The 25,456-nt window shown below is 36.1% G+C and overlaps 1 long non-coding RNA gene across 1 annotated transcript in view; it reads left to right on the forward strand.

Annotated features, from left to right (window-relative positions):
- LOC140501269 (uncharacterized) overlaps positions 1-25,170 on the forward strand; it is a 79,782-nt gene extending 54,612 nt beyond the window's left edge. Inside the window, exons 2-4 of the long non-coding RNA XR_011966120.1 lie at positions 11,230-11,385; positions 22,391-22,428; positions 25,087-25,170. This is a non-coding gene — a long non-coding RNA (uncharacterized lncRNA). The remainder of the gene's footprint in view (positions 1-11,229; positions 11,386-22,390; positions 22,429-25,086) is intronic.
- The last annotated feature ends 286 nt before the right edge of the window (positions 25,171-25,456 follow it).

The raw sequence follows: 25,456 nt of genomic DNA on the forward strand, positions 1-25,456 counted from the left end.
CTACCCTGCTTAGAAAATCTTCATTGGCTCCCTATTGGCTCTAGAATAGAATATGAATTGTTTAGATTATTATTAAAATCCTGTGTAATCTGGATCTGCCTATTTTCTGGACTTATTTCATGCTACTACATTTCATACACTATATTTTCTAGCCCAAATAGTTTAATTTGTTTTTCCCTGAAGTTGGCATTCCATCTCTTTCCTTTATGCCTTTCTAAAGTTGTTGTCCATACTTGGAATGTACTCCCTTCTCATCTTTCCCTCTTAGAATCCTTCACAGTTTTCGACCTCCTACAGAAAACTTTTCTTATTCTTAGCTGTCAGTGTTCTTTCTCTCCTAAGATAATCTTGTGTTTCTTTATCATGTATATACTATATATTCCAGGAGAATATAGGCTTCCTGAAAGCACAAGCTGTTAGTGATTTTTGTCTTTGTATTTCTAGCACCTAACACATTTGGATTTCAGTCAATAACATTTAATTACACACTATGTTCCAGGTACTGTCCTAAGTGCTAAGGATTTAACGTGCGATTTCCCTGATAAAGGGAGGAAGGAAATCTACCAATGCAGATTGACATTTGCCTTTCACTTTTATATAGGACATGAGGTTAGGGCAGGATGCTAAGAGTTAAATGACTTACCCAGGGTCCAACAGCTATTATGTATCAGAAATAGGACTTTCTGACTCTAAAATAAGCTCTTTATTCATGTTGCTATGCACAGTTGTACACAGTATCTATCTAATAAATGTGAATTGAATTGAATTTAATGAAAAGCTTTTCCTTTTATCAAATCTAAATCTTCCACTCTTTCTCTTCCACCCATTGCTCCCACTTTTGTCTTCTTAGACAAAGCTAAAGAAGTCCCTTCTGCACAATAGGCCTTCAACTATTTAAAACTCCTGAAATGCCCCCTTCCATCTTTTCATCTCTAGGCTAAACATCCCCAGTTCCCTCAGCCAATACTTATGTATATATGGATTCAAGCCTCATTGGATCCTGCCCATCATTTTAGCTTGTTGAGTTCTTTCTGGATCCTTATGCTGTCATTCAATATGTTAGTGATTCCGCCCAACTTTGTGTCATCTAAAATTTTGATAAATATGCTATTTGTGTCTTCATAAAACTAATTTATAAAAATGTTGATCAGAATGAGATAAAGGATTAAACCTTATGAGATTCTTCTGAAGAGTCCTTCCTGATAAATATAGATCCCTTACTCTGCAGTTTTGAATCCACCTAATTGTACTATCATTCAGTCCACATATCTCCTTCTTGTCCATAAGGATACCATGTGAAATATATTTGTCAATCAGAGGTTAGAGAAGTCAGCTTAAGCAGGGAGAAATAGGAAGGTATTTTTTTAGGCCAATAAGGAATCCCATTCTTGAGGGCAGGAAGCATGGAGTAGTGAAGAGTGCGATGTAATTGGACTGATAAGATGTAGTTTGAATGTAAGCTCTGTTGATGACTCATTCGGTGACTTTAGGCAAGCTCCTTAACCTCTTTGACCTTGGTTTCCTAGTTAATCTTAATGGTTCCTTCCAGATCTCAGTTCTATGAACCAAAGATGAGAAACCCTGCTAACTGACTGGTGAATGGACAGGTGCTTACATAGAGTGTCTCTGGGCAACGTGGGATGAGGGGCCTTAAGCCAAAGAATCTGTGTAGCCCAAAGTGAAGATTTAGGTAAGAAGACTCAGTATTAAGCAGAAGATAGGTAAGGGAGGCTGATACTGAACCAAGGGTTAGAAGATGAAGATTCCACACTTAAAATAATACAGCTTTTTAAAGGTAATGTATTCCAGCCTGTCCATTTTTCCAATTAGGAAACCTGTGGCCAAAAAATCTATATGATTTGCTGAGAGTCAGTTCACTTAATGGCAGAGCTGGAACTCTAGAATCTAGAACTCAGGTTTCCTGATTCTTAATGTAATGTTTTCTCCACTCATACCTCACTTCTTCCCCAGGCAAGAAAGAGAACAGAGAACACCTGCCTTAAAATGTTCCCATTTGTTTGTCAACAGTTTTAGGCACTTGAGATTCAGTGTGTCTAAAATAGAAATCCTCCTCTCTTCCTCTAAACCTGCCCTTCCTTCAAACTTCCCTAAATCTTTGAGGGAACCACTGTCTTTCCAGTCACCCAGGTTTGCAACTTCAGTGTCATCCTCAGCTCTCCCTGTTCTGTCTGCACTGAAGATAATCCCCTCTCTTAATGCTGTGCTTAATAGCAAAGTCACTGAAACTAAAATCAATGATCAGAAATATTATTAATGACATGAAGTAAAGATGTACAATATTATTAATGTATTTATGAATGCTTGTTCTATGATTTTCCAAATATATATGCATATATACATATAGATGGTATGTGCACAAAACATATATATACATACATTATATGAAAGGAAATATAACCATATATAAGTATGTATTTAGTGTTTTCATATTATATATAACTGCAAAATCAAAATTATCTTGATTCCATTCCTGGTTGTAAATGTGTTTTATTTTTGGCATGCAATTTACAAAAAGTGACTCAGAAAAGGAAGTGAGAATCATAATCTTCAACTTTGACCAGAAATTTTATTTCTGCTTAGGGTTGTTGTAATTCTTACATAATGCACATTCAAAGCCTTAAATGTTTATTAGCTGTGTCTGGTGGTAGTTTTTTTTTTTTTGGTGAAACAACAACAGTAATAACTAACAACCCCATAACTTCCATGTCTCTCTAATTATATGTAAACTTGTTTAAGATCATCAAGTGCGATGACTCATCCTGGCTCCAAGGTGCTATGCTAAGAACTGCAATGCTTACAAGATTTTTGTTCTCTATTTAAGATGCTTATTTTTGCTTTGGTAATTTTTCTGTTTTAAAATAGACTCTAGATCTCTCAACTACAGTTATTATATAAGAAATAATAAACTATTGCATACGTATGTCTATTTTTAAAAATGTACCCTTCATGATATAAGTAGTACATTATTATACTCTGAGAAATATCTTCCTGGATTAAGTATGGTTATCATCATTTTCATCATCGTTAGTTAACGTGAAATGACTGCTCATAAGATGCCTAGCACAGTACAGGTGCAGTAGAATTTACAAAGTATAGCTTATTGACAGTCCCAGCCCTTAAAGAGGAGAGATAGAATAGATGATAGAATAGATGAGTCAAAATTGACTTATCTCCTCTGGAGAATGTCCCAAATTTACACATGTTGTTTCAGATTTTTTTTTTTTCCAAAAGTCAGTGAAATCCTTCCCTTCCTTCAGGAAGTCAGCTACTCTATGAATCCTTTCTAGACACACCCTCCCCTTATCAGTGATCAATTCCTCCTCAAACTTTTCATAACAAACTTTTCATAACTTGGGTCTCTTTATATTAAATTTAACTGTCCTTTTTATCCTTGTTGTTTTTGTATTTGGCTCTCACCTTCCCTCCTTCCTCCCATTAGATTGTTGTATCTATTTTTGTAAGCCTTTTACCTTCTTGATTCTACCTTGACAATATCTCTCATATCCATACCCCTCTTCATTCACAACACAGTCACCTGAAATCACTCATATCATCTCTTACTCAGAAAATAATCATAATTGCTGGCATTTGTATAATGTTTTAAAGTTTATAGAATGCCTCACACATGTTACCTCATTGATACTGATGTTAGCTATTGCTGTCCACTTGGTCTCTCTGCCTAGAGGCTGACTCCTTTTTGATCCATCTTCCACAGGGCTACCAAACTGAAATTCCTAAAGCACAGGTCTGACCATGTCACTTCTTTACTGATGAAGTTCCAAGTGGCTCTTAGTTGCTTCTAGTATAAAATGCAAACTTTTCTGTTTGGCATTTAAAGTCATCCACAATCTGTCTTCAACCTAGCCTGGTAGGCTTCTTACACATTACTCTCCTTTGCACTGTGTTCCAGCCAAAGTACCCTACTTGCTAGTTCCTAGTACATGATATTCCATCTCAAAGCTCCACTCCAGGGCCACCTGCTGCATGAAGCCTATCTTGGACTCCCAGTTGCTTGTTCTCACCCTTCCCTGTCCCACCGCCAAATTACTTTGTATTTAGTTATCATATATTTCGTATTTACTTATCTGTGTTTACATTGTTTTCTCCCCAATTGAATGTATCTTGAGGGCAGGAAGTGGTTTTTAAAAAATATCTCCAGGATCTAACACAGTACCTAGCATATAGTAGGCACTTAAATGCTTGTTGAATCAATGAATTTCACTTTGAATTGCCTTTTAATTCAGAAATAATATTATAAATGGTAATTAGTTTCCTAGATTAGTCTAGCTAAGTCTATTAAAATGCCTAATCCTAAACATGTTTAACCCATGAGATTCCTGAGAATCTGCACATTTGCAATGAATGAAGGTTGGAAACCATATTGTTACACATATAAACTATTAGAGCCTCTAGCTCCATAGATTTTTGGGATAAGCAGACCTGATTCTGAAACCCATTCTCAGTAAAATACTATTAGTTTTTTATTTTAGTGGATGAAGATGAAAGAGAAAGAGAGGAAGCACGAGACCATTGAATGATGATATGAGAGAAAGCAGTGAAAATAACAAATAAATCTACTGGGATCCTTTTGCTAAGTTATTCCATCCATTGTTTTGTTCACATGTCCTCGTGTTCTTATGGTCTTTCCACATTCCTTTCAATTCTGCAATTTTAGATTATACGGTACAGCTGGAAACAAATAGGGGTGAGGGGAGGACTTCCTCCAGGTTTTCCTAAATTGGATGGAGTCCATACACAGATCAGGTTTTCATTTTAGACAAGGGCTTTGGAGTAGTGAGGATGGAGAAGCGAAGTCTTCACTGTCTTTTATGCAGCACTTATCCTGTCCCCCAGGCACTGGCAGGTCTGGGGTAGGGTGGGGCAGAGGCTATCTAAGACCTTACCTGACCAGAGGTACTTTCTACTTTCTGAAGCACTACCCTGTTCTTTTATAGCTGGGGAAGCAGGTTTAGAAGAACTCAAAGCATAGTGCTTCCAAAAAAGACACTTGCCTCAGAGGCAGCTAGGCAGTGTAGAATAATCTCAGCACAGTTTTCTATAGTCTTACAGCATGATGATGAGAAGTTTTTGAACTGGCTGCTGAGCTAAACTCATTGGGCATACAAAAGGTGTAAATGGATAAATTCATTCTCTTCCCTGGCAGTGAGTGAGAAAAGAACTGCTGTGAGCCTCTAGCTGTGTATGTGGGTGGAGGGAAGGTAGCACTGGCAGAAGCTGCAGCTGTGTGTGGCATACACTCTGAACTTACTCTCCTAACCCATATTCAGACTGGTGGTTTGCTTCTGTTACTACTACGTACCTCTCAATTACTAATTACCCTCTAGGTAATTCTGAGGGACAATGGATTCTAATAATGCTGTTTATAAACCCCCTATATGGCCTCCCTAATATCATTTGATCAGTTAACACCTCTCCAATATCAGTGAACTCATAAATACCAATTAACTTTTATAAAAATATATTTAATCAAAGGATATAGCAAGAGGCAAAGGATAAAAATGTTCCCAAACCGGGAGCACATTCTCCCTTCTACTCACCATTTAGTAGCTAGGGACAATAGATTCAAACTTGAAGTAGTTGTTACAAGACCTACCATATCCCACTCCCATGTCCCTGCCACCAAATTTATTTACTTCATGTAGCGTAACTGGTGGACAAGTCAATCCTTTGTTTCAGGACACAGTGCTTTAGCTATCAGGTTGATTTACTGCTTAGGTGGGCCAAGCAGGTGACACTTTAGGTCTGGCTTCTTTTCCTCCTGCTGCTGCTGCTGCTGAGGGGAATCTTTGCTATATATACCCTGGTCCATTCTGTTTCTGATACTCATTCACTTAAAATCCATACAAAAACAGACAAAAGAAACAAAAGTGCTATGTATTCACAGCCACATGGCCTACGGTGAGAGAGATGATATAGTGAGTGGAGGCCACGACCACTTCTGCCCCTGCTGCGCCTCTTGCTGCGTACAAGTTTATAGTACTTTCTGCCTCATTCGCAACAAGAGATGAAGAGCGTTCATTTGTTTGAGCCTCTTCTATTCACATTTAATTTTTGCTCAGGAGCAAATTGAAGGAATCCTTATCACCATACTGACAAGAAGCAGAATAAATATTTATTCCCTAAAGTGAGGAGGGAAGAGGCTCCTCTGGCCTTTATTTCCAGAAGGAGGCACACCACAACTCCATGCAGATTGGCCACAAGCAGACCATTCGTGTAGACTCTTAAAGTCTGAGTCCTCACTGGCTAGTTCCCTCACTGAATATATAGGACACTTTGCAAACTTGAAAGCACTTCACAGAAATATCTTGGTTTATTGTGCTTTGCTTTATTGAAACATGTCTGTGGTTTTTTTGTTTGTTTGTTTTACAAATGGAAGGTTTGTGGAAACCCTGTGTTGAGCAAATCTGTGGGCGCCATTTTTCCAATAGTATGTGTTCACATAATGTCTGTCACATTTAGGTAATTCGCTCAATGTTTCAAACTTTTTCATTATTATTGTATCTATTGTGGTGATCTGTAGTTGGGGATCTTTGATGTTACCATTGCAGATGTTTCAGGATGCCACAAACCATGCCCATAGAAGACAGCAAACTTAATTAATGCTGTGTATGTTCTGACTGCTTCACCAGCCAGCCATTTCCCACATCTCTCCTCAGGCTTCCCTACTCCCTAAGACACAATAATATTGAAATTAAGCTAATTAATAATCCTACAATAGCCTCTAAGTGTCCAAATAGTCAATTAATGGCAAACTTCATTGTTGTATTTTTTTTTTAAGAAATTGCCACAGCCCCTCCAAACTTCAATAAACACCACCAGTCAGCAGCCATTAAAAGTGAGACAAGACCCTCCACCTGTAAGAAGATTATGGCTGGCTGAAGACTCAGATTATGGTTAGCATGTTTTTTTAGACATAGTACTATCACACACTTAACAGACTACAGTATAGTGTAAATATAACTTTTATATGCATTAGGAAACCAAACAATTCATGTGACTCTATTGCTTTATTGTAGTGGTCTATCAGGTATGCCTGTATGGCATAAAGTGAAGAGGAATTAGGAAACCTCTGGATGAGGGTGAAAGAGGAGAGTCTAAAAGCTGGCTTGAAAGTTAACATTAAAAAAAAAACCCAACTAAGATCTTGGCAACTGGTCCTATCACTTCCTGGCAAATAGAGGGAGAAAAACTGAAAGCAATATCAGATTTTATACTCTTGGGCTCAAAGATCACTGCAGATGATGACTGCAGTCGTAAAGTTAAAAGAGGCTTGCTCCTTGAAAGGAAAGCTATGGGAAATCTGGACAGCATACCAAAAAGCAGAGACATCACCTTGCTGACAAAGGTCTCTATAGTCAAAGCTATACTTTTCCAGTAGCAATGTATGGCTATGAGAGTTGAACTATAAGGAAAACTGAGTGCTGAAGAATTGCCACTTTCAGATTGTGTTGTGGAGAAGACTTTAGAGAGTCCCTTGGAAAACAAGGAGATCAAATCAGCCAATACTTAAAGAAATTAATTCAAGCTTTTCACTGGAAGGTCAAATACTGAAGCTGCAGTTGAAATACTTTGACCATATAGTGAGAAGATAGGTTTATTGGAAAAGATTTTGATGTAGGGAGATGATAGATAGATAGTATCATGGAAACAATGAACATGAACCTGGACAGATTTTGAGAAATAGTGGAGGATAGAAGGGCCTGGTGTGCTATGGTTCATGGGATCATGAAGAGTAGGACATGACTGAATGACTGAACACCACCACCAACATGTTTGTATATAAATCTTAGTTGGTATCCTACTTAGGCTTCAGGGAGACAACCACTTAATGAAGCAGACTTGAGAAAAAGAGATATTTCCTTCTTTTCTTCTCTAGATTGTGCTGACGCAAATAGATCAACCTCTGCCATCATTTTCATTTCCAGTTTTATCATCTTTCTCTAGAATGATTCTTTTCTTTGCCTTTCATTTTTTTTTTGTCCAATATTTGGTGCTGAATTCTTCAGTTACTTTTTCATAGTTATAGGTGTACTTTTATGTTTAGAGATGCCACTGAGGGAAAAAAGAGAACAAAAATGAAGGCTGGAAGTAATAGTCTCTGTTTGCCTTGTTCCCAACGATATTTGAGATGCTGCATTAGAACTCCAGATAATTGCAGTTTACAAAGATCTTTCATTGCTCCCCTAGCTTGACAGCTCTTTTATCAGCTACTGACTATCTAGCATATGGTAAGAAGTAAATGCTGGCTCTGGGAACATTTATTGGTTTCTGAGAAGCCTATTCATCTCCCTGATGGGGCCTGTGCTAGCCACTGGCTGGTAAATTGGGTAGGTTAGGAAGGAGTTGTAAATGATCTTTCCAATAGATCTTGAAGAACCATGTTATCTTCAGCTAGGTTGCATACTGAATAGAATGGTGAGCCTGGAGTCAAGAAGATCTGGGTTCGAATCTGATCTCAGGCATTTACTAGCTGTATGATCCTTGGAAAGTCACTTAATCTCTGTCTGTATTTTTCTTAACTTTAAAACGGAGATAATAGCAGTACCTATCTTGCATGGTTGTTGTAAGGATCAAATGAGATAATAATTGTAAAGCTTAGCATGTTGTTCTGTTGGGTTTTCTTGGCAAAGACACTGGAATGGTTTGCTAGTTCCTTCTCCAGCTCATTTTACAGATGAGGAAACTGAGGCAAAAAGGGTTAAGTGACTTGGCTAGGGTCGCACAGTTAGTATCTGAAGCCAGATTTGAACTCAGGAAGATATGTCTTCCCGACTCCAGGTCCTGCACTCTATCTACTGTGCCACCTAGCTACCCAAAGCTCTTAGTATAGAGCCTGGCATATAGTAGGCACTACATACTTGCTTATACCCTTACTCTTCCCTCTCATCCTCCCCCAAAGATCCTAGGTCCTTCTTGGAATTGCCTCAGGAGTCATAGTATCATAAGACTAGAAATTTTGAGTACAGTTGCTTGTCCATTCTTAGCCCACTAGAAGTGCTTCCTATTGCTTGGTAGATTTGAGGGCATTCCACCTATGTTCCTACCTAATCTGTCCACGTTTCACTTTCTCTCCAAAAATGGAAATATTACAGGGTAAAGACAGTTTTTTTTCTCATCCCTTGAAACACTAGAATAATTCAGCTCCACATGTAGTCACAATTCCTGAAATATACAAGTGACAATCTTTTTCCTAACAGACTTGTATATATACATGACATACACGTATTATGCATAACTTTAAAGTAGTAAGATTCATTTTAAAGTAGTTATATCAGAAATACTATTAGGAAGTTTTCTTTCATAAAGTGTATATTTCCCTCTCTGAAACTTCAACAGTTCTGACATCTGGAACTATATATATTTAGCTAAGTGATGGCTCTTTTAAAGTAGGTATTGGGAGTCTATATTTCAATGATGCTCTTGTTTGAAACATTTTTGCATGTTTTAGAAAATCAAATCCATGCTTACAAAACCCCCAAAGATTTATCACCATTGAGAATTTTCCAAAGAAGGTGACAGAAGTACTGAAAACAACTTCAAATGAGTAGGTCCAGAAGTAGTGAGGAGCCATGCTATGAGTAGAAAGAGTCCTGGTTTTAGAGTCAGAGTATCTAGGTTCTGGTCCCAACTCTGAGGCTTTATCTGTGTGACATTGGCAAGCTAATTAACCTCAGTTTCCTTATCTATAAAGTGAAAGGGTTGGATTAGATGGCCTTTGAGGTCCCTTTTACCTTGAGATCTATGAGTCTAAATATTTTGAACAATGGTAGCCATTGTTAGAATGAATTAATAGTCTTTCAAGGAGACTGCTTTGAAATGATCAACACTTGATTAGCTATCTTATTTCTGGTATACATTTTCTCTCAGAATCAGCTTGAAACCCATACTAAAGCAGATTCAACAACTCTTGGCTAATATGTCAAGTGCCCCAGTGTCAGCTGAATATTGTACTCTGTTAGGTACCATGAAAAGTTACTTCATTTTTTTCTTTCTATCCCTCTCAAAATAAAAACATGTTCCTCTTGAGGATCATCTAATTGACTAAACAGAAAGGCATTTGCTATCTCTTAGAATTTCATGTCTCTGTCATGATAATTTTCAAAGAAGCTGGCTGAGTTTTACAGATGAGCAAACGCGTATCTATTGGGCAATTGAAGTTTTTCTTCCTCCTTCCAGGTTGTTTCCTCTTGGCAGTGGTTGTGCCTAGAATCAGTGACTATGGCAGCATGTGTCAGTTTTGGAGTGTCTTAGTATGTCTGTTGATCTACCTCCAATTGAATTTGTTCTGGGTGCCAGAATTCCCAGTTATAGTTCTGTTGATGATACATACTAGTGAAGTATGTCAAGATATATATTAAGTTTGATTGGTATCATTATCTATTGTTTTGAAATAAAATGGTCACTGATAGAATTTTTTCCATTGGTAATGTTTTTTAAAAAATAGTTTTCAATTAAATTGTAGTGTGTGGGAAGTAATTAAACACTTTTTACTTTAATAAGATCTGAAGTCCATAGCATTCTTAATCTAGGAGAAATAAGGTTAAACACATGAGAAAAACTGAGAATGTGTGTTTGAAAGATTTCGAGGTCGATTCTTACTTCAAGGTGATATGGCAATACATTAGTGGATTTGTGATCTCATCATTATGACCTCTATAGCACTACATGCCTTTTCATTCTGTGTGACTCTTATCCATTTCCTTCTCTTAATCTAGTAGATATATGAAAATCTGGATTTAGAGAAAAGATAAATTAGAAGAAGAATGGTAAAAAATTCCTCCTTTTATAAAAAATCATAGAATTTTAAAGAAGCAAATTCTTATACTGTATTTAAAATATTTTTTTTCTCCACAAAACGTTTTTTTCAAGAGCCAGTCTATTCTGTAAGGCGAGTTATTCTTATGCATTAGCTTTCCAGAGATAGGTAAATAAATTGCAAGATCCCTCCTATTCCAAGCCAGTGATCCCACTACTCCTGTAGTGTGTGTACTCTTGGGAGATTCATGAAAGAAGTGAAAAGGAGTTAGACATCTCTTTGTTTAGGGAAAGAAGAATCATGAAAAGTTTCAAAGAGAAGGTGAAATCCATTTTGTGAGCAAAGACAAAGAGATGAGAGAATGCTGAGATCATTATTTAACACTGGAAGGGACCTTAGAGGTTATTTAATCCAACTTCTTTATTTTATAGAGAGGAAACTGAGGGCCAGAAAAGATAATTTGCCCAAGATAAACCATAAGTGCCAGAGGTGAATATGAGCCCAACTTCTGAAGAATCAGTCCTCTTCATCATACCATACTTAACTCTTGTGATTAAAAAAACTTTCTCTGCTTTTCTCCAATATTGGTGAGTAATATTTATTGTAATTAATTATTTTTGTTCAATAATAATAATGACTCATATTTATATAGATCTTTAAGATTTATTAAATGTTTTCCTCATAACAACTTTTGTGAGGTAGTACATTTGTACAGAAATCAAGTCATTTGTCTAAAGTCTCACATCTTGATTTATAGGACGTTATTTTCATGTCTTGAATAGTTACAAAAAATATAGATAGTTCTTGTCATTTGGTTTAAAATGAAGTTATTATATTTGAATATTTTTATGTATCACAAGTGATATTTATGTAGGGTTTTAGAATTTGCAAAGCGTTGTACCTGCTTTTTTTTCATTCGTCTTACTTATCTCATCTCATCCTGTGAGGCATGTATCAAAGGCGATATTATCCCCATTTTACCGAAGAGGAAACCGTTCAGCTTAAGTCACTTACCCATGGTAACTGAGTTAATGTCAGGGGTAGGTTTGAACATTTATTTATTTCATAATGACATATGACTATATGACTATATAGATCTAAGAAATGTAAAAACTAGACAAGAAAAATAGTATTCGTTTGCTTTGTATCAAGCAAATAGAATACCAGGTCAGTGAGTCACAGGAAATGATTCAGAGATTTTTTTCTAAACTATAAGTGTATGTTTTATGTAAGAATTTTTATCTAAATGTTTTGTGGATAAATATTTAAATGCGTGATGTATGGAATACATAATTGCCAATTAACTCACCATCTGAGAGATTCCTCTGCCATACTGTCCATTCAAGAATGAAATTCCAGTTTTTATTTTGAAAGTTGTGGTCATTGAAAGCAATCAGAAAAGAACAGGAGCAACAGGCCACTGAATAGATACTTAGAAATGAACTATGGATCTTTCAGTGATTTCAGAAAGTATCTAATTTAACAATTTTTGTTTCTCTGGAATGAATCTTCTAAAATCTTATTAGTGAGAGTTGATGTTCTCTCAGTCTCCAAGACAGCTCTTATATATTGCAAAGAACTTTTCCTGGAGAGAGATATTATATTCAGATTCAACCTTAAGTCTTAATCACACTTAAGTTTATTCAATTGGTGTTGAATATTCATCAGTATTATATTTCTTATAAATGGTTACATTATAGCTATGAAAAGCAAATAATTATAATAATAATAGACATTTTTATTGCGCTTTAAAGTTTGCTAAATGCTTTGCCCGCATTATCTCATTTGAGCTTTTTACCAACTCCATAAGGTAGGTACAGCAATTACTATTATCCCCATTTTACAAATAAAGAAACTGAGGCTTGGAGAAGTTAACTGACTGCCAAGACCACGCAGCTGTATGGCAGGATTCAAACCCAGGTTTTCCAGAGTCCAAGTCCTAGCATCATACCTCTGTCTCCTGAATAAAACAGGAAATAAAATACTGCATGTCTAATAGGACATCTGTAGGAGGCATTGTCCGTGTCTGCATGCAAACATGTTGAAATAGCATCAGTCCGTAATTGGCTCGATAATTCTAGAGATAATTTTTTTATTTGTTGACTCTAAAATGAACAATTCCAGTAAGGTCAAAGTCTCATACTTTTTTGTATTTTCTAAGGTTGTATCCTCTGTAACACAATAACAAGATAGAAAATGGAGAATAACTCTTAGGTAATTGTGAAGGTCATTTATATTTATCAGAGTAGGTAATAGTCTTTAATAGATTCATACTATGTGCTAAGAACTATATAATATCACTGTAATAGGGGTATTTATTACTACTTATCCTTTTTAAAAAAATATTGGCTAAAATGAAGTTTAAGGGCTTATCTAAAAAGTACATTTTTCTTTTACTTTGAATCTATAGTCTTGTCCACATTCATGCAAAATTTATCTAAGATCTGCTGCTTCCCCAATTTAATTTCTAATTTAAAATGATTACAAAATAACATTAAAATTGTACTGTTTATTATAGAAAATTATTTTCTATTATGACACTGATTTTCCCTCTCAAGTACTTCTAAAATCATCTTCTGATGTATCCATCATGGCATGAAGGTGATACTAGGTTTTAAAATCTTAAAATCTTTGTCAAAGGAACACATAGCATGCTCTACCAATCTTAAAACAATCTTCAAGTGCAGGCTTGGTGATGAATTGTATGCTGCCTTAGGCCTGTCCTGAGACCAAGATCTGGGCCACAACTGTTTAGCAAAGGAGATAATTTTCTGCTTTGTTTTTGCCATCCATCTAGTTGCTGGTCAATGCCAGGTTGTGACATAGTGGAACCAATTTACTATCAGGAGAATTGGGTTCAAATCCCAGTCTTGCCACTTACTGTGTGTTTTTTTAATTAAAAAATTTTTTTTAGTTAGTATTTTCCCTCATTACATGGAAAAAAGTATTTAACGTTTATTTTTAAAATTATGAGTTCTGAATTCTCTTCTTCCTCTTTGTCTCCCCTCACTCCCCATCACTGAGAGGTCAAGCAATTTGATATAGTTTACTGTATGATTTTAAATAAGTTGATTTACCTGCCTTGGCCCATGTTTCATCATCTATAAATCAAGGGAATTGGAGTAGATAATTTTCATTTTTTAAAAAATTTATTTATGTATTTTTTTAGATTTCAACATTCATTTCTACAAAATTTTGAGTTCTAATTTTTCTCCTCATCTCTCCCCTCCCCCACCCCATAATACTTTGCATTCTGAACCCCTTCCCTCAATGTATCCTCCCTTCTATCACATTCCAGCCTTCCCTTATCCCCATCTTCTCTCTTTTCTTGTAGGGCAAGATAAATTTCTATACCCCATTACCTGTATTTCTTATTTCCCAGTCATATGTAATAATAAATCTTAACATTTGTTTCTAATACTTTGAATTCCAACTTCTCTCTCTCCCTCCCTTCTGCCTCATCCCCACTGAGATGGCAAGCAGTTCAATACAGGCTATATATGTGAAATTTTGCAAAAGACTTCCACAATAGTCATGTTGTGTAAGACTAACTATATTGCCCTCCATCCTACCCTGTCCCCCCTTTTTTTCTATTCTCTCATTTGACCTTGTCCCTTCCCAAAAATGTTTACTTCTAGTTACTCCCTTCTCCCATTCGCCCTCTCCTCTATCATCCCCCTCACCCTACTTGTCCCCTTCTCCCCTACTTTCCTGTAGTGTGATAGTTTTTCATACCAAATTTAGTGAGCATGTTATTCCCTCCTTAAGCCATATGAGAAGAGAGCAAGCTTCACTTTTCCCCTCTCACCTCCTCCCTTTTCTCCTCCAATGAACAAGATTTTTCTTATCTCTTTTATGAGTGATAGCCTGCCCCAGTCCATTTCTCCCTTTTTCCTCCCAATATTTTCCTCTCTCACCCCTTAATTTAATTTTAATTTTTTTATGGATATCATGTCTTCTGATTCAACTCAGCCTGTACTCTATGTGTGTGTGTGTGTGTGTGTGTGTGTGTGTGTGTGTGTGTGTATAATCCCTCCACCTACTCAAATACTGCAAAAAGTCTCAAGAGTTACAAATATTATCTTACCATGTAGGAATGTAAACAGTTCATCTTTAGAAAGTCCTTTATGATTTCTCTTTCCTGTTTATCTTTTCATGCTTCTCTTGATTCTTGTGTTTGAAAGTCAAATTTTCTATTTCGTTCTGGTCTTTTCATCATGAATTCTTGGAAGTCCTCTATATCATTGAATGACCATTTATTTCCTTGAAGTATTATACTCAGTTTTTCTGGGTAGGTGATTTTTGGTTTTAATCCCAGTTCCTTTGACTCCTAAAGTATCCTGTTTCAAGCCCTTTGATCCCTTAATGTAGAAGCTGCCAGATCCTGTGTTATCCTGATTGTATTTCCACAATACTCCAATTGTTTTTTTCTAGCTGCTTGCAGTATTTTCTCCTTGACCTGGGAACTCTGAAATTTGGTCACAATATTCCTAGGAGTTTCTCTTTTTGGGTCTTTTTCAGGAGGTGATTGGTGGATTCTTTCAATATCTATTTTGCCTTCTGGTTCTAGAATATGAGGGCAGTTTTCCTTGATAATTTCATGAAAGATAATGTGTAGGTTCTTTTTTTGATCATGGCTTTCAGGTAGCCCCATAATTTTTAAATTGTCTCTCCTGGATCTATTTTCCAAGTCAGTTGTTTTTCCAATGAGATGTTTCACATTATCTTCTATTTTTTCAGTCTTTTGGTTTTGTTTTTTAACTTCTTGGTTTATCTCATAGTCATTAGCTTCCCTGAACTCCACTCTCTCTTTTAAAGAACTCTTTTCTTCAGTGAGCTTTTGAACCTTCTTTTCTATTTGACTACTTCTGCTTTTTAAAGCCTCGTTCTCCTCACTGGCTTTTTGGACCTCTTTTTCCAATTGAGTTAGCCTTTTTTTTAAAGGTGTTATTTTCATCAGCATTTTTTTTTGGTTTTCCTTTAGCAAGCTACTGACTTGATTTTCAAACTCTTCTATGGCTTGAACCAATTTCATATTCATTTTGAAGGTACTGGAGGCAGAAGCCTTGACTTCCTCTGATAGTATGCCTTGTTCTCCCTCATCAGAAAGGATGGAAGGAGATGCCTGTTCACCAAGAAAGTAACCTTCTATGGTCTTATTTTTTCCCCCTTTTTGGGCATTTTCCTAGCCAGTTGCTTGACTTCTGAATCCTTTGTCAACAGGAGAGTCCTAGTCCTCCTCCTCCCCCCAGTAGTGTGCTCAAGGCTGAGATTCAGATCAGCTGCTCAATTTCCCCAGGGGCTTTAAGCTGAGCTGTGACAATGGATCCTGCTTCCTTGGCCACTGTAGCTGCCCACCTCCCTCTGCTGCTGCTGCCTGGGGCTAGTGCTGGGGGAACCCCATTCCCCTTTGGCCTGGCTGGGAAAGCCCTCCCACACTGACCTTTGGAGCTTTCTTTGGTTTTTGTGGGTTGAGGGATCTGGGACTCTCCCTGCTGGGAATTCTGCCCTGGAAGTCTGTTCAAGTCCTGTTCCTCCCAGTGCCATTTTGCCAGGGTTGGGCTCTGCTCCTCTCAGCATCCCGTGAGATAGACCTTTCCTGTTGTCCTTCCAAGGTTACCTTTGTCTGGGAATCTCTTTCACTCTGCTGTTCTGTGGCTTCTGCTGCTCTAGAATTTCAGTCATTTTTTACAGGTGTTTTGTGGTCTGTGGGGGAAGTGCTAGAGTATATGTGTCTTTGTACTCTGCCATCTTCTTTGTTTTTTCTGGAGTAGATAGTTTTCAAAGTCTTTTCCTATTTCAAAATCTATGCTCTTTATTGTATACATGGATACATTTATTGTATATATGGAGACATCATACATAAAAAGGATCCTAAAGTATTTGAAGCATTAAAAATCTGCTTCTGTGATTGAGATTATTTAGTTTAGGGCAAATAAAATCTGAGGGGTATAGCTTTCTTAAAATAGAAGAATTTTAGGTTTGGAGGTATTCAGAAAGGGTTAAGTGTTAATAAACGGAATCAATAATCAGATTCTTTTAATAACTTTAATTCTGAATATGGAAATTGACTCCAGGAATAATATATCACCGAATATTCATTCCATTTTTTCCTTCATATGCCCTATTGTGAAAGTTGATGAAATTAACATTCATTCTTCAAGATTTCAATGATCATTTCATGGATATTTCTGGTAGACATTTGGAAAGTGGGTAGTATTGCTCCATGTTTAGGAGCTCATCATTTGCTATTTTTCATTTTCAACAGAGAAAGAAAATTGGGTTCAACGATATCTAGTTCTGTGTTTTAGATGGGGAAACCCAGTCAGAAACCTAGTTCTGGGAGAAGAGTTGGTGGTAGAGAAAATCCTCTTAAAGGGTTTAAGTGAACCTGGCCTTATGACTCACTGGAGAGAAGAGTGATATCCCAGGGAGCTTAGGGTGCTGTGGTATCTTCTCAGTGCCTAGTGTTGTGGGGAATGATGAGCTTGGGAGGTTTTGGTATTTACTTGGCAATGGGAACTACTTAGACTACATCAGTGCTTTATTGCTATGACCTGTTAAACACATCCATCTTAAATGTTATAATTTTTATTTTAGATCCCATTCACTGCAAAGTGAGCCTTTTGCCATGAAGAAATATACAAAATGGTAAAATGGAGGTGGGAATTATGTGGAGCTAATTAGGTGAAAATCAATGGAATGGTACAACTTAAGAGATTTGCTTGCCACAAAGAATGGTCTTCGGGGCAAGATTAAACAAAAAGTAAAAGAGATAAGCAGACCCACAGAAACTTAACTAGTAAACTTGTAGCAAGGAAGGCAAAACTTTTATTAAAATCAACCAGTGACTAGCAACTGTGCTTCCTTTGATGTGGCAGCAATAAACAGCAAATTTATTTTACTTTGTTTACTCAAACTCTTTCCTCAGATAATATCTGTTTCTAATTCTCAAATATTTACCACACTTCTAATTTTTCCTTTTAATAAACTTTCATTAAATATTCTAAACATTGTGACTCTAAATGAACTCCTTTTCCTTAAATTAATTTTTATAATAAACTGAGATCAGTCACTACAATTGTCTGGAAAAACAGCAGGGTCCAGTGTTAAAATTTTTTCCATTGTACTCAGGCAGCTTTTTCCTTTGGTGAAATCCTTATCTTTGTCTTATGAGAACAGGTTTCTTTTCTCTTTAGTAATCAGATAACTTGCCCATTGCTATTTTTTCTGGCACTGGTCTTTATGCTATACTCCTTTGCTTTTCTTTTTCTTGCTTTGTACTAATTAAAATTAACTATAACATACCAAAAGAGGTTCCTTCCTTGTCTTTGCTTTCTTGAGCATGAGAATTCCATTTTAGATACCCTGTGGTTATTTTCATTCTCTTTTCATATTGAGACTTACCCTAGCCTTCTGGTGTTGATACATAGTTTCAGGATCTTGTCTCCTTTTTTCATCTATTCCTGCTTTAATTTTTTTAAGGTATTGAAGATAAACCACTTTGTGTCTTTTAACTTCTTACCCACTTGATTGGAATTTGTGCAGTAGGACAAAAGGCCTCAGTGATCAAGTTCCCTTTTCCCTGCTTACACAAGCAGATGCATGTGGGCACACACACACACCCCCCAACACACACACACACACACCCCTCACACAAATTTTATCTGGTCTTTTGTCCACTTAATAAACTTATCTTTTTATTAAAATGTAGCTGAAGTAGCCTAGGGCAGAGAATGCTGGAGTTAGTCAAGAGTTATGCAAATAGTGACTAAAACATCTATATCCTTTGAACCAGAGACTCAGTTATGGGGCTTATATCCTAAGTGTATCGATAAGGAAAAAAGTCCCTATTTATAGCAAAATATTTATAGCCGCACTTTTTATGATAGCTAAGACTTGGAAACAAAGTAGATGCCCATTAATTGGGGAATGACTCAACAGGAATGTAATGGAATATTATTGTGCTGTAAGAAATAATATATGTGATGAATATTTGTTGTTGTGTTCATCCTTTGTTGTGGAAGAAGACCATGCCATCAGAGAAATGATGACACGACTTACAGTTGACTTTGATTTGAGGGAGGGAGGGCTGTGCAAGGTCACCTGATATTCATCAGGATGACTGGAGATGGTCCAGGATGCAGTGGGAGACCTTGACCCCCAGAGAAGCATGGAAAGATCTGTTCTCAAATTCTGCCTCATACACTAGCTGTGTGTCTCTGGTCAAGTCACTTGACCTCTCAACCTCAGTTTCCTCATCTACAAAATGGAGATAATAGTAATCAGATCAAATGACATGATATATGTAAAGTATATCTCTTAAAGTGACATATAAATGTTGTCTATTATTATTATTAGCTATTATTAACAACGAAGGTATTTTGAGATGACACATTTCAGACCACCCCATAGATCAGTTGCAGCATATTCAAGGGTGACTTTTGAGCTGTAACTTGTAATCCAAATTTTATTGTTTTATTAATAAGACAACTTACAAAGTATCTTCCTTGCATGTGTTAAGTAAGACAAGATTCTTTGACAGGCAAAATAACAGAGCTGACTTTTGTTAATTGTTATTCTGATGATTAATATCAAGTGAAAAATAAAATACGGGGATGTGCTTGCCAAAGGTGTTTGCTATTTCAATGACAGATCCCCAACGTTGAGTCTGGACTGAAGAGGTATTTTCTATTGTTAGCGAAATCTTCCAGGTGCTCCTGTTTTTAGATCACATCATTCCAAGTCATGTTTGATCTTTATAAATTTGCGGTGTTGTTGTTCTTTCCATTTACTCTATTGCAGTTAATGTATATGTTGTTTTGGCTCTGCTTACTTCACTTTGCATCAGTTCACATAGATCTTTCCATGCTTCTCTGTTTTTACCATATACATAATTTCTTACAGCACAGTAATATTCCATTATATTCATGTATCACAATTTGTTTAGCCATTCCATAATTGATGGACATATACTTTGTTTCCAAGTCTTAGCTATCACAAAAAGTGCTTCTACAAATATTTTAGAGTATATAGGGATTTTTTTCTTATCGATGGCTTCCTTAGGCTATAAACCCAGTAATTCAATGTCTGGTTCAAAGGGCATGGACATTTTAGGCACTTTGTATAATTAATTTGTGTAATTTCTTGTTATTATTTATTAATGTTATTTGTATATCGTTAATATTATTTGTGTAATTTATTTGTAAAATTCCAATTTGATTTCCAAAATGGTTGTACTATTTCACAGGTCCACCAATAATGCATTACTGTGCCTATCTTTCCATAATCCTTTAAAATTGACTGTTACTATTTTTTGGTCATTTTTCCCAATTTGCAAGGTGTAAGGTAAAACGTCAGGGTTGTTTTCATTTGCATTTCTGTTATTTTTAGTGTTTTGGAGCATTTTGTGAATTCTTTGCAGCTCTTTTGAGAACTATTTGTTCATATTCTTTGACTATCTATTGGGAATGGCTATTAGTTATATGTGTATATATGCATATATATATATATATATAAACATACACATGTACACATATATACACACCTACTAGACATATACATGTGCTATGCATGCATATATATGTGTATAAACACAGAGACATGTATGTGTATATAAATACTGAGACATATGTATATGTATATATTCAAGATATAGAAACTATATGTTTAATATCCAAGATAGATAAACTCTGTGTTAGGTATCCTAGATATATAGACTATATAGTCTCTCTCTTTCTCCCTCCCTTCCTCTCTCTCTCTCTTTCTCTTTCTCTGCCTTTTCCTCTCTCTCTTTCTCTCTCTCATTTATGTATCACTTGGAGATATAGATATATAAAATATATGTGTGTGAGTATGTGTATGTGTCTTGAATGCCAAACGCTTATCAGAAAAATTTGATACAAAGACTTTCCCCCCCATTTGACCACTTCCCTTCTTATCCTAGATACATTAATGTTGTCTCTACAGAAGCAATCAAAGATATCTATTTTATCTTTTGAAATTGCCTCTATCTCTTGTTTTGTTAAGAATATATCTCTTACCCATACCTACAAGAGATATATAATGTTATTCTTCTTTTTCAAAAAATAATCTTTAACGATAAGGTCACATATCCATTTAGAATGTATTGTGGAATATGGCATAAGGTATAGGTCTCACCCTAATTTCTGCCAGACAGCTTTTCAATTTTTCTAGAAGGTTTTATCAAACAGGGAGCTTTTCCCTAGGCAGTTTATGTCTTCTACTTTGTAGAATAAACACTGGTTTATTGAGTGTTATTGTTTCTGAATATCCCTTGTCTAAGTTTGTTCCATTAATCTATCTCTCTGTAACCAATACCAGATGATTTTGGTTACCACTGCTTTAAAATGTTATTTGAGGTCCAAAAATGCCATTCCCTCTTTGTCCTTACTTCTTTTCTTTTTTTTTTCTTCTGTTTTTCAAGGAAATGGGGTTAAATGACTTACCCAGAGTCACAGAGCTAGTAAGCGTCAAAGTCTGAGGCCAGATTTGAACTGCAGTCCTTCTGCCTCCAGGGCCAGTGCTGTACTCACTGCACCACTAAGCTGTCCTTCTTACTTCTTTTCATAATTTCCCTTGTTATTCTAGATCTTTTGTTTCTCTAAATGAATTTTGTTATTATTTTATCAAATTCTGTGAAGTATCCCCAGGTAATTTGATTGGTATAGCACTGAAAGTGTAAATTACTTTTGGTGGTATTGTCATTTTTATCATACTGACACAGCCTAGCCATGGACACTGAATACTCTTCTAGCTACTTAGATTGTTCTTTCTTTCTTGAAGGAAAGCTTTGTAATTGAATGTATACAAGTCCTTTGTGTGTTTTGGTAAATTGATCCCAAATGTGGACTCATTTTAAAATAAACAGAATTGGGTAATATCTTGTTCCTTTCCCTCATTAGAGAATTCAATGGAATCACTAAAAGTGTCTCATTCTACTTTATTATTACAATTTTCTTATCTTCTAAATATTATCAACATTGCCACTAGAAGTAAAGAAAAAAGAATTCAGCAAAAGTGTTTGGTGGTTAAATACATGATACCTAATGGGTTCAGTTTGATTCAGAGACAAAACAATTCTCATTGGATGCCCTCTGTCAGCTAAACCAAGGGACCTTATTTTTTCCACATAAGGCCTGGTACTTTTTCTGTGAAGTAGTTTCCATACTCTTACTTGTCTGTCCTCAATAAGTCACTGTCAAAGGAGAGTTTCACCTAACTATCGTGGATGCTACAGCCCAATTTCTAATTCAGGAAGGACTGTTGAATATTTTATCGTTTTGTTTTTTGTTTTGCTATTTTTAAAGACTTGGGAGTCTATTATTAATTGGGAATAGATTTTTCTGTTTTATTTACACTAAGGATTTGATGCATTTGTGGAATCCAGGAATTATATGTAAGGACGTCCTTTGCACAGAAAAAAAACTGGGGTTTTTGATTTGTTGAATTCTATCAGAACAGGATTGGGCTGTGTTAAATTTTGTGAGCTTAGATTCAGGCAATATCGTTCTATGGGATCTACTTTTCAGAAACAGAGTTGACTAATGTCTTCTTTCTATTTTTCATCAGAAGGGACCTTTGAGAATGCAGGGAAATCACTAAAAGTGGTGAGTGTGCTTTTCATGTAATACGTGTTAGAGTTATATGTCTTCATCACTCTGTTACTTCAAATTCCATAAGGGGAGACATCATCTTTTCAACACTCTTTATCTGCTACAGTGCACAGCGTATTGTGTAGCACACAGCAGGGCCTCAGCACACGTTTGTTGGATGTAATTGAATAGCTTCAGTATGACAATGACTTATGCCTTGATCATGAGAAGCGTTTAACCAGGCAATAAGGCGCACACCTACGTGTATAGAAATATACAAACTGGGGGATGGCCATACAGTGGAGGGCATCTGAGTAAGGATAAAAGGGGAAAAATAGTTATTATAATAATTGTTATGAATTAATATAACAATAATAATTATTACAACAATAATTTATAATGTTTTATATATATAGTATAATATATTATAATAATATAATTATTGTTCTATAGGTCACCCTGGCATATTAAAAATGTGGATGATATTTTCGGAATACAGGCAAAAAAGGCACAGAGATAGATAAGACAGGGTGATGGGAGACTTCAGCTAAACGTACATTTTCTGAAAGTCTTCTTATGCTAAAAGACCGTCTGATAAATTGACTCATCAAAAATGTCATCACTTAGAAGATTAAGAAAAGAAAAGGCATTGCTACTCTTGATATGGGGGGAAGATTGGTTAGTGAATTAGTAATGATAGGAACCTTATGAGAAAAATGACCACATAGACTCTGATAAACTCTTCCACATAATCAATGCAGTTAGAATGAGAAGGGAAGCAGTTAATTGGGAAAATTCTTTGCAGCAAACTTTGTGATATATAGAGATATATGAAGTATTAATACCAATATTAAGAACAAGAGTCATACTAAAGAAATATGGTTCAAGGGGCATGATACTCATGAAAAAAATTCTGAAAGTGCAATCATAAATGATTAGGAAGAAAAAAGAAGGGAAAGGGAAATAAGCTGAAGAAACCATTATAGCTGTATATGGATCTTTCTGACAAACTGAAATACTAAAGGACATGTACAAAAGATGAAAAGAGGCTAACATAATCAAGGAAGAATATGGAAGAGTTGCAAAAACTATTAATGATTGTGTTGGGAAGTTGGCCATCTATAGTGGAAAGGACATTACTTGAAGTCAGAAGACCTAGGTTTAAATTCCAGATCTTTTGCTTTAACTTTCAGAAAGCTACTTCATCAAACCACTATGAACTGAGGTTTAGTAAAAATGAAAAGTATGACAAAAACACTTTGTTAGCTATATTTAGGACAAGAAGAAGAAAAAGGAAGGGCCATGGTTTGAAGTACATATCAAAAAATGACGAGGCAAGAACACAACATTTAACTCATCTTTTGCCTGTTTTCCCTATCCAAGAGAGCTACATGCAAACTTGGAAACTATAACAAACAAGATTAAAGAATAATTGAATCCTAATACACGTGAAAAGATAGCAGGGGAGGACTTAGTTCAGATCTCAAGATGAATTACATCCCAAGATGTAGTTACAAATGTGAGTCCCCATTGTTGGTCACTGGTGAGTAATCGTGTTACTTATTCAGCAAGTGAGGTAATAGGAGGTAACTGAATTAAGAATTAAGGGTTACCACTTGGGAACTATTACAGGCTGAGTTTAGAACATATTCCATATCAGTAGCCATTGGATCTAGAGACAAGGGCAAGGGGAGGATGCTAAAGTACTGTGTCTATATTTAGCCCATATAGGGTTCTTAGGCATCCTTTCTTTCAACTGCTATTCTTATAGATGATTATGCCATACCGATTATGCCTTGATCATGAGAAAAAGATTTGAACTAAGTCCTCCCCTTAGGCATGATGTAGCCTCTCTAGGCTCTCTATAGGGCCCTTAGTATATAATCTTTGCTTCGCTCCCAATGATGAATTGGGATCACTGTTGATAGATGATCTTGGGGTGCTATTTAGGACACTGTTTGGAAGATGGGAAAGACCTGGGTGAGGCCAAAGCTGAGACCTCTCCTCTTCCCATCTTTCCCTCCCTCCAGGCCACCCCTCACCAGGAATTTCTTTCTTAGGAGATGCAGCTAGTATTCGATGCTTTCATCCTTCTCTAGTTAATTCCGTTCTAATATGGGTATCTAGAGGATGTAACGAAATCCCTCAATCAAATGATTTCCACAGTCTTTTCACACTTAAGCTTAAGGTTCTTGATTGATTAAATGATTGAATGAGGTGTATGCTCACCTAGTTATGGCATCAGGGATAAAAGGGGGTAGGGCAGTTTTGACCTCACTCATATAGAGGAAGGAATCCTAAAACAGGGGTAAGAGCTAGAATACAGAAGTCTGCAGAGTAGACAGAAGGAGATTCTGAAACACCGGTCAGATTAAAACTAGATAAGCAAGCAGCCAAATGGATGAAGCAGAGGAACAGAACAGATGTTAATAGTTAGGAACTAGAGAATCCCAGGTGTGTACAAAACCAGGGTAGAAATAGGGCCTTTGGCTTATTAGAAGTAAACTATTCATTCCCTATAGAATCTCTCACTGAGATTCAAAGTTTTGGTTTGGTGGGATAGTGGAAATGAAAACCCCATGAAAATATAGATGTATGAAGGCTCTCTCATAGATCTTATCTGGATCTAGACTTGAAAGAGATCTTATAAATAATCTAATCTCACTCTCCCAGTTTACAGGTCTACAAATAGATGCAGAATGATCATGTGGCTTCCGGAAGGTCAATCACAGCTTGAGAATAAGGATTCCAACCCAGGTCCTCTGACTTCATTTCTAGTGTTGTTTACCCTACAAATTTCTAGCTTTCTTTCAATGCAATATAATCCTCTCGCTTGACAGGGCATTGATACACTCCTGCTAGTGATGAGAGTTTAGGATACCTGGGACTATGCATTTTTACTTCTTAATTATTATTTTTTCAACAAATAACAGTTATCAACAAACACAAATAAGAAAGGGAACAAGAACAAGAAAAGAAAAAACTGAATTTCTGTTATATTGTCATTTAAAAGCATATATTAAATTTAACAAGGTAGTAATAA

This window comes from Notamacropus eugenii, chromosome 1, assembly GCF_028372415.1.
Source record: "Notamacropus eugenii isolate mMacEug1 chromosome 1, mMacEug1.pri_v2, whole genome shotgun sequence".
Lineage (NCBI taxonomy): Eukaryota > Metazoa > Chordata > Mammalia > Diprotodontia > Macropodidae > Notamacropus > Notamacropus eugenii.